The 15,569-nt window shown below is 37.9% G+C and overlaps 1 long non-coding RNA gene across 9 annotated transcripts in view; it reads left to right on the top strand.

Annotated features, from left to right (window-relative positions):
• LOC132023318 (uncharacterized) overlaps positions 1-15,569 on the top strand; it is a 101,923-nt gene that overhangs the window by 20,447 nt on the left and 65,907 nt on the right. The window contains exons 3-4 of one of the 9 annotated variants that reach the window (XR_009405923.1): positions 3,451-3,604; positions 13,394-14,193. The exons of the other annotated variants lie outside the window; for them this stretch is intronic. This is a non-coding gene — a long non-coding RNA (uncharacterized LOC132023318). Of the gene's footprint in view, positions 1-3,450; positions 3,605-13,393; positions 14,194-15,569 lie in introns of those variants that run through there. 9 annotated transcript variants of the gene reach the window in all.

Below are 15,569 nucleotides of genomic sequence, written 5' to 3'. Positions count from 1 at the left end.
AATAAATAAATAGAATCTTTAAGAAAAAGATTCTATTTATTTATGTATCTATTATGTTTCTGTTTATGTCAAATAAATAAATAGAATCTTTAAGAAAAAGATTCTATTTATTTATTTGACAGAGAGGGAACACAATTAGGCAGAGTGGCAGGCAGAGGGAAAGGGAGAAGCAGGCTCCCCACCGAGCAGAGAGCCTAACTCCAGGCTTGATCCCAGGATCCTGAGTTCATGACTTGAGCCGAGGGCAGACATTTAACTGACTGAGCCACCCAGGTGCCCCATCTACATGTCTTATCTTTTTATTTTTCTATTCCTCTCCATACTGTCTTCTTGGTAGATATTTTCTAGTGTACCATTTTAATTCTCCTGTCATTTGTGTTTTGTTTTTTGTTTTTTTCTTAGTGGTCTCCTGGGGATTACAGTTAATATCTTTATAGCAATCTAGTTCAGATTAATGCAACTTCATTTAAATAGTTTACAAAAGGGGTGCCTGGATGTCTTAGTGGGTTGAACATCTGCCTTCGGCTCAGGTCATGATCTCAGGGTCCTGGGATCGAGCCCTGCATCGGGCTCTCTGTTCAGCAGGGAGCCTGCTTCCCCCTCTCTCTCTTCCTGCTTCTCTGCCTACTTGTGTTCTCTCTCTATCAAATAAATAAATAAAATCTTTAAAAAAAATAGTTTACAAAAACTTGACTTTTATGTAGCTCCTTTTCTTCCCCCTACCTTTATGCTGTTGTTATCACACATACACCTTATACATAAACATTATAAACCTGCAGCACAGCTTTGTAATTACCACAGTTGTCTTTTAAATCAGATAGGAGAAAGAATTTACAAACAGAAAACACATTTATATTGTTTTTTAGTTATGTGTGTTACCTTTGTCAAAGTGTTATTTATTTCTTTATGTGAATCTAAGTTACTATCTGGTGTCCTCTCATTTCAGCCTGAAGGATTCCTTTTAATATTTATTGTACAGCAGGTTTGATAGTGACTGGTTCTCTCTCCAGCTGTTTATCTCCTTTGTTTTTGAAGATTAGTTTTCTTGGATATGAATTCTAGTTTGAAAGTCTTTCTTTCATTACCTCGAATATGCCATTCCAATCATTTGTTACTCTTTGTTGCTTTCAAGATTCTCTCTTTGTCTTTGACTACCAGTAGTTTGATTATGAGGTGTCTAAGTGTAGATCTCTTTGATATTATCCTTTTGTAGTTTGTTAATCTTCTGGGATGTATAGATGCATGTTTTTCTTTAACTTTGAGAAGTTTTCTGGTATTATTTCTTTGAATACTTTTTTCCCTCTTTTTTTTTCGACCTTCTGAGACTCTCATTATGCATATATGAGTATACTTAAAATGTGCCAAAGTACTCTGCGATTCTGTTTATTGATTGATTTTTTTGGTGGGAGACCAGATAACCTCAAGTGATCATTGATTCTTCTCTCAGCTCAAATGCTGTTGAGCCCTCTAGTGAATTTTTCATGTCAGCTATTTGCTTTTTAACTCCAGAATTCTATTTGGGGTGTGTGTGTGTATGTGTGTGTGTGAGAGAGAGAGAGACAGACTGACAGAAAGAGATTGTGTGTGGATGTGTGTGTATAAAATTTCTATCCCTTCATCAACATTTGGTAAGACATCATTCTCATACTTCCCTTTTAGTTCTTTAGTCCATGGTTTTCTTCAGTTCTTTAAACATTTTTATGAACTGATTTAAAATCTTTGTGTAGTATAATGTCTGGGCTTCCTCGGGAATAGTTTTTCCTGACTGCTTTTTATGTGTGTGTATATATGGGTTATAATTCTTGTTTCATTGCATGTCTTGCAAATTTTGGTGAAAAGTGGACATTTTAAAGTATTATAATGTGGCAGCTCTGAAAACCAGGCCACTCTCCCACCAGAGTTTGTATTGTTATTTATTTGGTGACTTTCCCAAATTAATTCTGTAAAATCTGTATTCTTTATTATGGGTGGCTATAAGAAATCTCTGTTCTAAAACTATTCTATTTTTCTGTCTCTCTGTCCCACATTCAATCATTTGGCAAGGTCTGTCAGTTTTAATTGCATAGTTTTTTTTTTTTAATTCCCTCTTTTTGTTCTCATGGCGTTACTCTAGCTCAGGCCCCATTTATTTCTTACCCTGATTACTGTAGAAACACCTAAACTGAACAACTCATTTCTAGCTCACCATCTTTCAGATTTAAACTACCCCACTACCAGTTTTATTTTTAAATTGGCTTGATCATTATCTTTTCCCTAACCAAGTAAAATTTTTCCAGAAAGATTCAAGGCTTTTGGTTGGAGAAGACATGTACATGTTTGCAAACTAGGAATAATCTTGTGGCAAAAGAGTGACTGCTGAAAGGAAAGTATGGAGAGTGACTTATGGCATAAAGTCCAGAGGAAGAGAGAGAGAATTAGTCCAGAATATGTGACATGGGAATCGGGGAGTGCTTTATCCTCTGAGACATTATTGAAGGTGGTAGGGATGGAGAGAGTGCAGATGATAGAAGAAGGCAGATGAGAGAGAGAGTGAAGTATTTTCTTTCTCTTTTTCAGAGTTCATCTGTTCAGAGTAAGAGGGTTAAGTGTGATCTGGGAGTCTGAGCGAAAGTAAAGTTTTACAACAGTAAGGGTAAGAAATTTAAAAGATTTTTCAGTTAAGAAGTGTAAAATTAGGGGCACCTGGGTGCTGCAGTTGGTTTGGCATCTGACTCTTGGTTTCAGCTCAGGTCCCTATCTCAGGGTTGTGAGATCAAGCCCCATGCTGGGCTCTGCACTGAGTGTGGAGTCTGCTTGAGATTCTTCCTTTTCCTGGCCTTTCCACTCATGCTCTGTCTCTCTTTGTCTCTCTCAAATAAATAGTAAATCTTAAAAAAAAAAGAAAGAAAGAAAAGAAATGTAAAGTTACTGTTAAGAGCCTAGTCTTAAGAAACATTCTGAGTAACACTGTTACTTTGTCTTTGGAGTTCTTAGTGACACTGGTGTTTACTGAAGAAACCAACTTAAATCCTCTTTGAAGATGTCTGCTTAAAGTTAATCCTTGTTGTGGGCGGGGACCGGGGAGTGGTTGCCTGGCTGGCTCAGTTGGTTAAGCATATGACTTTTGATTTCAGCTCAGGTTGTGATCTCAGGGTTGTGAGATCAAGCCCGGCATTGGGCTCCATCCTGCTTGGGATTCTGTCTCTCCCTCTCCCCCTCCTCCTCTGCCCCCTCTCTCTCTCTTCAAAGGAGGAAAAAAAGGCTAATTGTACACTAGGTGTATTTCTGATATATTTTTTACAAACTTTTCTATCACATGCCAGACAGATGGGCTAATAATAATAATAATTATATTTTTAAAAAATATATTTTCTTACTTATTAATCAGTAACAAGCATTTGTTTCCTTTTTATTTTTTATTTCTTTTTTTTTTAAGAATTTTTTAAAAGATTTTATTTATTTATTTGACAGGCAGAGATCACAAGTAGGCAGAGAGGCAGGCAAAGAGAGAGGAAAGGAAGCAGGCTCCCAGCTGATCAGAGAGCCCGACATGGGACTGGATTCCAGGACCCTGGGATCATGACCTGAGCTGAAGGCAGAGGCTTTAACCCACTGAGCCACCCAGGTGCCCCTTTATTTTTTATTTCTTTTTAATTTTTATTATGTTATGTTAGTCATCATTATTTTTTGATGTAGTGTTCCTTGATTCATTGTTTGCATATAACACGCAGCACTCCATGCAATATGTGCCCTCCTTAATACCCATCACCAGGCTCACCATCCCCCACCCCTCTCCCCTCTGAAACCCTCAGATTGTTTCCCGGAGTCCATAGTCTCTCATGGTTCATCTCCCCCTCTGATTTGCCCCCTTTCATTTCTCCCTTCCTTTTCCTAATGTCCTCCATGCTATTCCTTATGTTCCACATATAAGTGAAACCATATGACAGTTGTCTTTTCTCTGCTTGACTTATTTCACTTAGCATAATCCCCTCCAGTTTCATCCATATTGATGCAAATGGTGGGTATTCATCCTTTCTGATGGCTGAGTAATACTCCATTATATATATGGATCATGTCTTCTTTATCCATTTGTCTGTTGAAGGGCATCTCATCTCCTTCCACAGTTCAGCTGTTGTGGACATTGCTGCTATGAGCATTGGGGTACATGTGCCCCTTCTTTTCACTACATCTGTATCTTTGGGGTAAACACCCAGTAGTGCAGTTGCTGGGTGATAAGGTAGCTCTATTTTTTAACTTTTTCAGAAAACCTCTATACTGTTTTCCAAAGTGGCTGTACTAGCTGGCATTTCCACCAACAGTGTAAGAGGGTTCCTCTTTCTCCACATCCTCTCCAACATTTGTTGTTTCCTGCCTTGTTAATTTGGGCCATTCTAATTGGCATAAGGTGGTATCTCAGCATGGTTTGATATGCATTTCCCTGATGGCTAATGATGAACATTTTTCATGTGTCTGTTAGCCATTTGTAAATTTTCTTTGGAGATATATCTGTTCATGTCTAATGCCCATTTTTATTTTTTTATTTTTTATTTTCAGCATAACAGTATTCCTTGTTTTTGCACCACACCCAGTGCTCCATGCAATCCGTGCCCTCTCCCACCTGGTTCCCCCAACCTCCCCCGCCGCTTCAAACCCCTCAGATTGTTTTTCAGAGTCCATAGTCTCTCATGGTTCACCTCCCCTTCCAGTTTCCCCCAACTCCCTTCTCCTCTCTAATTCCCCTTGTCCTCCATGCTATTTGTTATGCTCCACAAATAAGTGAAACCATATGATAATTGACTCTCTCTGCTTGACTTATTTCACTCAGCATAATCTCTTCCAGTCCTGTCCATGTTGCTACAAAAGTTGGGTATTCATCCTTTCTTTTTTTTTTTTTTTATTATTTTTTTTTTTTAAAGATTTTTATTTATTTGTTAGAGAGAGAGATACAGAGCGCAAGCACAGGCAGACAGAGTGGCAGGCTAGAGGCAGAGGGAGAAGCAGGCTCCCTGCCAAGCAAGGAGCCCGATGTGGGACTCGATCCCAGGACGCTGGGATCATGACCTGAGCCGAAGGCAGCCGCTTAACCAACTGAGCCACCCAGGCGTCCCAGGTATTCATCCTTTCTGATGAAGGCATAATACTCCATAGTGTATATGGACCACATCTTCCTTATCCATTCGTCCGTTCAAGGGCATCTTGGTTCTTTCCACAGTTTGGTGACCATGGCCATTGCTGCTATAAACATTGGGGTACAGATGGCCCTTCTTTTCACTACATCTGTATCTTTGGGGTAAATACCCAGTAGTGCAATTGCAGGGTCATAGGGAAGCTCTATTTTGAATTTCTTGAGGAATCTCCACACTGTTTTCCAAAGTGGCTGCACCAACTTGCATTTCCACCAACAGTGTAAGAGGGTTCCCCTTTCTCCACATCCCCTCCTCTCCACATGTTGTTTCCTGTCTTGCTAATTTTGGCCATTCTAAGTGGTCTAAGGTGGTATCTCAGTGTGGTTTTAATTTGAATTTCCCTGATGGCTAGTGATGATGAACATTTTTTCATGTGTCTGATAGCCATTTGTATGTCTTGATTGGAGAAGTGTCTGTTCATATCTTCTGCCCATTTTTCGAAGTGATTATTTGTTTTTTGGGTGTTGAGTTTGAGAAGTTCTTTACAGATCTTGGATACCAACCCCTTATCTGTAATGTCATTTGCAAATATCTTCTCCCATTCTGTGGTTTGCTTCTTGGTTTTGTTGATTGTTTCCTTTGCTGTGCAGAAGCTTTTTCTCTTGATGAAGTCCCAAAAGCTCATTTTTGCTTAAGTTGCTATGACTGATGTCAGAGAAGTTACTGCCTATGTTCTCCTCTAGGAGGAGATGAATTCCTGTCTCACACTGAGGTTTTTCATCTATTTAGAGTTTATCTTTGTGTATGGTGTAAGAGAATGGTCAAGTTTAATTCTTCTATATATAGCTGTCCGATTTTCCCAGCACCATTTATTGAAGAGACTGTCTTTTTTCCATTGGATATTTTGTCCTGCTTTGTCAAAGATTCGTTGACAATAGAGTTGAGTGTCCATATCTGGGCTCTCTGTTCTGTTCCATTGATCAGTGTGTCTGTTTTTGTGCCAGTACCAGGCTGTCTTGGTGATCACAGGTTTGTAATATAGCTTGAAATCAGGCAACCTGATGTCCCAGCTTTGTTATTCTTTCTCAACATTTCCTTGGTGATTTTGGTTCTTTTCTGGTTCCATACAAATTTTATGGTTGTTTCAGCTCTTTAAAAAATGCCATTGGTATTTTTATCAGGATGACATTGAAAGTATATATTGCTCTGGGCAGCATAGACCTTTTAACAATGTTTATTCTTCCAATCCATGAGCATGGAATGTTTTTCCATCTTTTTGTGTCTTCATCAGTTTCTTTCATAAGTGTCTGTAGTTTCAAGAGTATAGATCCTTGGGGTGCCTGGGTGGCTCAGTGGGTTAAAGCCTCTGCCTTCAGCTCAGGTCATGATCCAGGGTCCTGGGATCAAGCCCCACATCAGGCTCTCTGCTCAGCAGGGAGCCTGCTTCCTCCTCTCTCTCTGCCTGCCTCTCTGCCTACTTCCGATCTCTGTTTGCCAAATGAATAAATAAAAATATTAAAAAAAAGAGTATAGATCCTTTACCTCTTTGGTTAGGTTTATTCCAAGGTATCTAATGGGGATTCGATTCCCTAATTTCTCTTTCTACAGTTACATTGTTAGTATATGGGAAAGCAACTTATTTCTGTGCATTGATTTTGTATCCTGGCACATTACTGAATTGTATGAGTTCTAGTAATTTGGGCATGGAGTATTTTGGGTTTTCCATATAAAGTATTATGTCATCTGCAAAGAGAGAGACTTTGACTTCTTTGTCATTTTGAATACCTTTTATTTTTCCGTTGTTGTCTGATTGCTGATGCTAGGACTTCTAGTACTATGTTGAACAATAGTGGCAAGAGTGGGCATCCTTGTTGTGTTCCTGATCTTAAGGGGAAAGCTCCAGCTTTTCCCCATTGAGAATGGTATTCACTGTGACCTTTTCATAGATGGTTTTTATGAATTTGAGGAATGTTCCCTCTATCCCTACACTCTGAAGAGTTTTAATCAGGAAAAGATGGTATATTTTGTCAAATGCTTTTTCTACATCCATTGAGAGGATCATATAGTTCTCATCTCTTCTCTGATTAATGTGTTCTATCACACTGATTGATTTGCAAATAGTGAACCACGCTTGCATCCCCGGAATAAATCCCACCTGATTGTGATGGATAATAATTTTAATGTACTGTTGGATCCTATTGGCTAGGATCTTATTGAGAATTTTGGCATCCATATTCATCAGGAATAGTGGTCTGTAATTATCCTTTTTGTTGGGGTCTTTTCCTGGTTTGGGGATCAAGGTAATGCTGTCTTCATAGAACAAGTTTGGAAGTTTTCCTTCTGTTTCTGTTTTTTGAAACAGCTCCAGGAGAATAGGTATTATTTCTTCTTTGAATGTTTGGTAGAATTTCCCAGGGAATCTATCAGGCCCTGGACTTTTGTTTTTTGGGAGGTTTTTGATCACTGCTTCAGTCTCGTTACTGGTTATTGTTATGAAGGTTGTCAGTTTCTTCCTGTTTCAGTCTTGGTAGTTTATAGGTTTCCATTTCTTCCAGGTTGCTTAATTTATTGGCATATGGTTGTTGATAATAATTTTTATTAATTGTTTCTATTTGTTGGTTTAGTCATGATCTCTCCCCTTTCATTTATAATTTTATTAATTTGGGTCCTTTCTTTTTTCTTTGGTAAGTCTGGCCAGTGGTTTATCAGTCTTATTAATTTTTTCAAAGAACCAGCTTCTAGTTTTGTTGATCTGCTCTACTGTATTTCTGGTTTCTTTTTCTTTCTTTTTTTTTTAAGATTTTATTTATTTATTTGACAGAGAGAAATCACAAGTAGATGGAGAGGCAGGCAGAGAGAGAGGAGGAAGCAGGCTCCCTGCTGAGCAGAGAGCCTGATGCGGGACTTGATCCCAGGACCCTGAGATCATGACCTGAGCCAAAGGCAGCGGCTTAACCCACTGAGCCACCCAGGTGCCCCCTGTATTTCTGGTTTCTAATTCATATTCTCTAATCTTAATTATTTCCCTTCTCTTATTTGGCTTCAGCTTAATTTATTGTTCTTTCCAGTTCTTTACGGTATAAACTTAGCTTGTGTATTTGGGATTTTTCTCTTTCTTTCTTTCTTTTTTTTTTTTTTTTTTTTTGAGTGAGGCTTGGATGGCTCTGTATTTCCCCCTTAGGACACTTTTTCAGTATCCCATAGGTTTTGGACTGATGTATTTTCATTCTCATTGGTTTCCATGAATTGTTTAAGTTCCTCTTTAATTTCTTGGTTGACCCAAACATTCTTCAGCAAGATGGTCTTTAGCTTCCAAGTGTTTGAATTCCTTCCCAGTTCTTTCTTGTGATTGAATTCCAGTTTGAAAGCATTGTGTTCTGAGAATATGCAGGGAATAATCTCAGTCTTTTGGTATTGGTTGAGACCTGATTTGTGACCCATTATGTGGTCTATTCTGGAGAAAGTTCCATGTGCATTTGAGAAGAATGAGTATTCTGTTGTTTTAGGATGGAATGTTTTGTATATATACGAAGTCCATCTGGTTAGGTGAGTCATTCAAAGCTCTTGTTTCTTTGTTGATCTTCTGTTTAGATGATTGCTTAGATAATCTGTCTGCTGCTGAGAGTGGAGTGTTGAGGCTTCCTACTATTAAGGTATTATTATCAATGTGTTTGTTTATTTTGGTTAACAGTTGACTTACTTAGTTGTCTGCTCCATGTTGGGGGCATAGATATTTACAATTGTTAGATCTTTTGGGGTAGATCCATTAAGAATGATACAGTATCCTTCTGTATCTCTTACTACAGGCTTTTAAAAAAAATATTTACTTATTTTAAAGATTTTTATTTATTTATTTGACAGAAAGACAGAGGCTTTAACTCACTGAGCCACACAGGCGCCCTTATTTGACAGAAAGAGACATAAGAGAGGGAATACAAGCAGGGGGAGTGGGAGAGGGAGAAACAGGCTTCCTGCTGAGCAGGGAGCCCAAGGCGGGGTTCTGTCCCAGGACCCTGGGATAGTGACCTGAGCCAAAGGCAGATGCTTAACTGACTTAGCCATCCAGGCACTTGAAGATCTTATTTATTTATTGAGAGACGGCACACATGTGCATACGCAAGCTAGGGGAGGGATAGAAGGTGAGGGAGATAATTTAAAGTAGACTCCATGCTGAGTGCAGAGCCCAACACAGGGCTCAGTCTCACGACTCTGAGACCATGCCCTGAGCCAAAATCAAGAGTCAGACACTTAACCAACTGAACTACTCAGGGGCCCCTAGTTAATTGTCTTTCTAGATGCCTTCCAATTGTTTGTCTTTTCTTCTCTTGCTTCCTTCCACTGTATTTCATTAATTATTTTTGTAGTGATATGCTTTGATTCCTTTCTCATCTTTTGTGTATCTTCTGTAGGTATTTTCTTTGTCGTAATCCTGGGGATTACATAAATCATCTTATACTTACAACAGTCTACCTAAAACTAATAATAACTTAACTACATTTATAAAAGCACTCTTTCTTTACATCTCCCTCCACATTCTGTGTCTTGATATCAATTACTTTTTTTCTGTTTTATGCCCAATTAATATAGTTTTGTAGTTATGGTGATATTTTATGTTTTCATCTTTTATATTATGTACCAGAATTAAAAGTGAGTTACACATCCCCATTACAGTATTACAGGATTCTGTATTCATCTATATATTTACCTTTCCAGAGAGTTTTATATTTTTGTGTTTTTATTTTGCTGTCTCACATCCTTTTGTTTTAAGTCGAGGGAATCCCTTTAGTATTTTCTTTCTTTTTGTTTTGTTTTTTTGTTTTTAATTTTATGTATTTGTCAGAGAAAGAGTGAGAGAGGACAAGCAGGGTGAGCAAGAGGCAGAGGGAGAAGCAGGCTCCCTGTTGAGCAAGAAGCCCAATGCAGGACTTGATCCCACTGGGAACATGACCTGAGCCGAAGGCAGATGCTTAACTGGTTGAGCCACCCAGGCATCCCTCCCTTTAGTATTTCCTTTAAAAACAAAACAAAACAAAAACTATTTGAGAGATCACAAGGAGGGAGTAGCAGAAGAAGGAGAGAGACTCCCAAGCAGACTCTGCACTAAGCGTGGAGCCCAATGCAGAGCTTGGTCTCACAACCTTGAGATCATGACCTGAGCCAAAAACAAGAGTCAGACCCTTCCAGGAGCCCCTCCTTTAAGAATTTCTTATAAGGCAGATCTAGTGGTGATGAATTTCCTTTTATTTTATTTATCTGGGAAGGTTTTTCTTATTCCTATTTTTTTGAAGCAGAGTTTTGTCAGATATAGTATTCTTAGTTTCTTAGTTGACAATTGTTTTCTTTCAGTGCTTTGAATATATCTTTCCACACCCTTCTGGCCTGCAAGACTTCTGTTAAGAAATCTGTTGATACTCCTATAGGAGCTTTTTTGTTCATGATTTTCATCTTGCTGCATTCAAGATATTTTCCTTGCCTTCGACTTGATTATGTTGTTTTGTGGACCTCTTTGTGTTCATCTTTGTTGGAGTCCTTTGAGCTCATAAATATGGATGTATATTTCCTCCTTCAGATTTGGGAAATTTCCAGCCATTGCTTCTTGAAATAAACTCTGCCCCACTCCCCCTTTCCTCCTTCTGGGACTCCCATAATGCATATATTACCCTGCTTGTTGGTGTTCTATAAGTCCCGTAGGGTTTTTTTGTTTTGTTTTTTAATTCTTTTCCCCTTTCAATTAAAAAAAAAAAAAAGTCCCTTTGACTCATTTTCAAGTGATCTATCTTCAGATTCACTGGTTTTTTCTTCTACATGATCATGTCTACTGTTAAACTCCGCTAGTGAATTTTTTATTTCAGTTATTGTTTTGCTCCAGAATTTTATAGTTTGTATTTCTTTGTTAATGTTCTCATTTTGTTTATTACCTTTCTGATTTAATTTAGTTATCTGTGTCCTCTTGTAACTCATTGAGTTCTTTAAGACTTATTTCAAATTCTTTGTCAGGTAACTAATAGATCTCCATTTCATTAGGGTTGGCTTCTGGAGACTTATTTTTTTCCTCTGTTTAAGCCAAACTTCCCTGTTTCTTTGTATGTCATGTAAATTTTTTTGCTAGGATTTGAGCATTTGAGAAAAATAGCCACCTCTTCTAGTCTTTATGGACTGGTTTTACACAGGAAAAGAACTTCACCAATCAGCCCAGGTAGAGACTCTAGAGGCTTACAAACCTTTCTGGGGATGCATCTTCTTTGAGCTTGTGCATGTAATTTCACAATTACAGAGGTTTGCTGTTTTCTTTTTCGTTTCCTTTTCAAGGAATTCCTAGCTTTCTCTGGTGTCTCTGTGGTACTGCAGGTTCTCTATTGCTGCAACAAGCCACTGAATTCTTCTTTGTCTTCAGTAGTTCCCAGGCATCCAGAGTATGCCAGATCCCTGTCAGCATTCTAAGGCAGGACAGAAATGGGTCCCACAAACAAACCCTCAAAAGCCAGAATGTTGATCATATGTGCCACTCATCCCTTTCCCTTCCAGAGAAGAAACTACAAATGGGGTGTTTTGTCCTTATTGCACGAGGTTGTGCTGGCTTGGAGTAGGGGCTGTCAGTGAAATGTATTGGCTTTTTCTTACCTACTTCACTGCAGCTGTTCTTGGCTTTGTGCTTGCCTGGGGTACTGTCACTTTTTAACTAGTCTCTGGAGTTCTCAGAAGGGCTTTCTGGACCATAGATTATTTTAACTCATTGTCTCTGTGGGGGAATAAGATTTGGGGCTTCCTATTCCACCATCTTGCTGACATCACTCCAGATCTTTAAAGTTTTTTGAGTTGTGTGATCTTTGGTAATCTGATGAAAGCTGAAACTTCCCTCTAGGAAAAAAATACATATAAAAAATACAAACTTTGGTAGAGTTGTATGTATACTCATGATTATCATTTTAAAATCTTGATATAGTCCATATGCTGAGTGTTAACACAGCAGGCATGTGTTACTTTAGTCCTGCACATTCCAAAGAAAGGACTGGCCCTTGATCATCTCCTGGAATATAATCGCTGAGGTTTTGAAATATCCTACCTAATAAGAGTGTTTTTGTGTACCTGAAGCCTTGGTCACATTGTATCAGTCTGACCAGCTAGATCATGGTAACAGTGTCACTTATGGTGAACGCTTGCTTCTGTACACCAGTGAGACCCTAGGTCAAGGTATATCTGTTTGATCTATGTGGGGCTGGAGACTGTTAGGTAAGGTTAAGTAAAGAATGCCTGTGTGACTGACTCCCAATAAAAATTCTGGACACCAGGGCTTAGGTGAACTACCCTGATTGGTAATACTTTGCATGTGTTGTCACACTTCATTGTTGGGAGAATTAAGAGCTGTTTATGAGACTGGCAAAGTATAGCTGGAAGCTTGCCCCTCATTTCTCCTGAACTTGGCCCTATGTGCCTTTTCCCTTTGTTGATTCTAATCTGTATCCTTTCACTCTAATAAATCATAACCATGAATGTAACAGCTTTTTCTGAGTTCAGCATGTCCTTCTCATGCATTATTAAAGATTATTTATTTATTTATTTGTCATTGATAGAGGGAGAGAGAGCGAGCAAGCACAGGCAGACAGAGAGGCAGGCAGAGGCAGAGGGAGAAGCAGGCTCCCTGCCGAGCAAGGAGCCCGATGTGGGACTCGATCCCAGGACGCTGGGATCATGACCCGAGCCGAAGGCAGCCGCTTAACCAACTGAGCCACCCAGGCGTCCCTCTCATGCATTATTAAAACTGAGAGTGATCTTGGGGAAGATTTAATTCAGCTAGCCAATCTATCATACTCACTGCTACAATAAGGCCATGTATCTCTCAGTATGTAGCAAGTTCATTCAACACATATTTAAGGGATACCTATCATTTGTTAAAGGCAAGGAAGTACAAAAACTTACAGATAAGTAAGATCATGCCTTGGGCTTAAACCTTATCATAGCTCTTCCAGCCTTCTAAATCTGTGGTAGAAATCATTCACATAGGAGATATTCTTTTCTTTCTTATTGCTTCCAATTTACCTCACCCAACATATCATTCTATATCTTATCGTTTACATTCTGTATCAGGTTATACTTACAGGGAATACTTTTTTGTGATTTGTCTTAATGTTGAAATTATTTTAAAAATTAAATTTGTTGAAGTATGACATATATACAATAAAATTGATTCTCTATAAGCATGCAGTTCTGTGAGTTTTGACAAATGTTTACCACATCAAGATACTAAACATTTTCTTCACCCTAAAACGTTTCCTCATGTTCCTTTTCAGGAAAGTCTCTTCACCTTCCCCATCCCATGTTCCTGGTAACCACTGATCTGTTTTCTGTAATTTTGCCTTTTCCAAAATGTCATATAAATGGAATTATATGGTATGTATTCTCTTGTGTATGCCTTTTCTTTACCTACACAGTGCTTTTTTGATTGATCTGTACTGTTGCATGTATCAGTAATTTGTTCCTTTTTATTATGTAGTAATATTCCATTGTGTGGAGGTACCACAATTTGTTTTCCCATTCACCAGTTGTTGGACATTTGGATTGTTTCTAGTTTGGGTCTATTATATGAATTAAGCTGCTATTAACATTTGCATTCAGGTGTTTGTGTGGATATATGTTTTTGTTTCTTTTTAGTAAATACTTAAAAGCAGGATTGCTATGTCACATGGAATAAATATGTTTATAGGAAATTGCCTAATTGTTTTCCAGATGGCTTTGCATTTTGCATTTCCACTAAGGTATGAGATTTCCAGTTGTTACCCATCCTCACCATCATTTAGTATTGTCAGTCTTTTAAAATTTTAGCCATTTACTATGTGTGTTGTGGTAACTCATTGGGCTTTTAGTTCTTATTTCCCTAATGACTGACAGTGCTGAGCACCTTATGCTTGCCATTTTCATATCTTCTCTGGTATAGTTTAAATTTTTAAATTGAGGGGCACCTGGTTGGCTCAGTGGGTTAAAGCCTCTGCCTTCGGCTCAGGTCATGTTCCCAGGGTCCTGGATCACCCCCGCATCTGGCTCTCTGCTCAGCAGGGAGCCTGTTTCTTCCTCTCTCTCTGCCTACTTGTGATCTCTCTCTGTCAAATAAATAAAATCTTTTAAAAAATTTTTTAATTGAGTAATTTGTCTTCTTTTTATAGAATTAGGGGCATTCTTTATGATGTTCTAGATACAAGTCCTTATCTTTAATGTGTTGTGCTATTATTATTTTCCTGAAAGTATCTTTTGATGAATGCTCTCTAATTTTTAGAGATAATTTATCAAGTTGTGAATGGTCTGTGTTTTTGTCTACTAAGAAGACTTTGCCTAATACAGGTTCAGATCTTTTTCTCATTTTCTTCTAAATGTTTTATAGTTTTGAGCCCATGCTTTAACAGCTCTCAAACTTTTTGGCTAAGACCTCTTTATTCTGAAAAACGATTGAGCCAAAATATATCTGGACATACAAAGGATCTAGAATATCCAATAAATCTTAGATAAAGTAAAAAAGTTACTGATTTTCAAACAAAATTGGAGAACTTAAGACAGCATATTTCAAGATTTACTGTAAAGCTACAGGTTTGGAAAAGGGAGAGTCAAATACACTATTGGAACAGAATAGTATATAAATAGACCCACAGATGAATGTCTTCTTGATTTACATCAGAGGTGCCACTGTAATTACAGAGGGGAATGATGTTGGAATGATGGATGTATGTGGAGAAAAATGAAGCCTGACTCACAAACTAAACAACAAAGTTTCCTGTTTAAATATATCATAAATTAAATTTGAAAGCTAAAACAATCCAACTTCCAAATAAAAGCATAGAAGAATATTTTCCTGATATTGGGATAGGTAAAAATGTTAATACAGTCACAAAATGAAACTAAACTAAAAAGGAAAATTGATATATTGGACTTACCTAAAATTAAGAATATCTAAAAAAAAGAAAAAAGAATATCTGATCATCAGAAGATATCATTCAGAAAGTAAAGAAACTGTAGACTAAAGAACTCATATACAAAATATATGAAGAACTACAAAACAAGCAAAAGACATTCAGTTTTAAAATGAGCAAAAGAGTTGAGCAAACATTTCATGAAGGGATTTCCAAGTGGCTAATTAACATAGTTAAAGGTAATCAGAATCATATCCAAAAAATGCAAATTAAAACCATAGTAACATATTCAGCAGAACTGATAACAAGTTAGGCTGTCATTATCAAATGTTGCTGAGGATATGGAGTAACTGGAACTCTTATACATTATTATTTGGCGGTTTCCTATAAATCCAAACGTAAACCTACCATGGGCTCCAACAATCCCACATGCAAGCCTATGCTCAAGGAAAAGTAGTTCATATGTCCACTGGAATACTGCTGGAATATTGCGGGAATACTATCAGCAATAATAAAAATGAACAGACTGTTAATACAAAGAATATGTGTGAATCTCAAAAACACTATG

The sequence above is a fragment of the Mustela nigripes genome, chromosome 8, assembly GCF_022355385.1.
Source record: "Mustela nigripes isolate SB6536 chromosome 8, MUSNIG.SB6536, whole genome shotgun sequence".
Classification (NCBI taxonomy): Eukaryota; Metazoa; Chordata; class Mammalia; order Carnivora; family Mustelidae; genus Mustela; species Mustela nigripes.
Note: the sequence above shows the minus strand (reverse complement) of the source record. Positions and strands in the feature narration are given on the sequence as shown.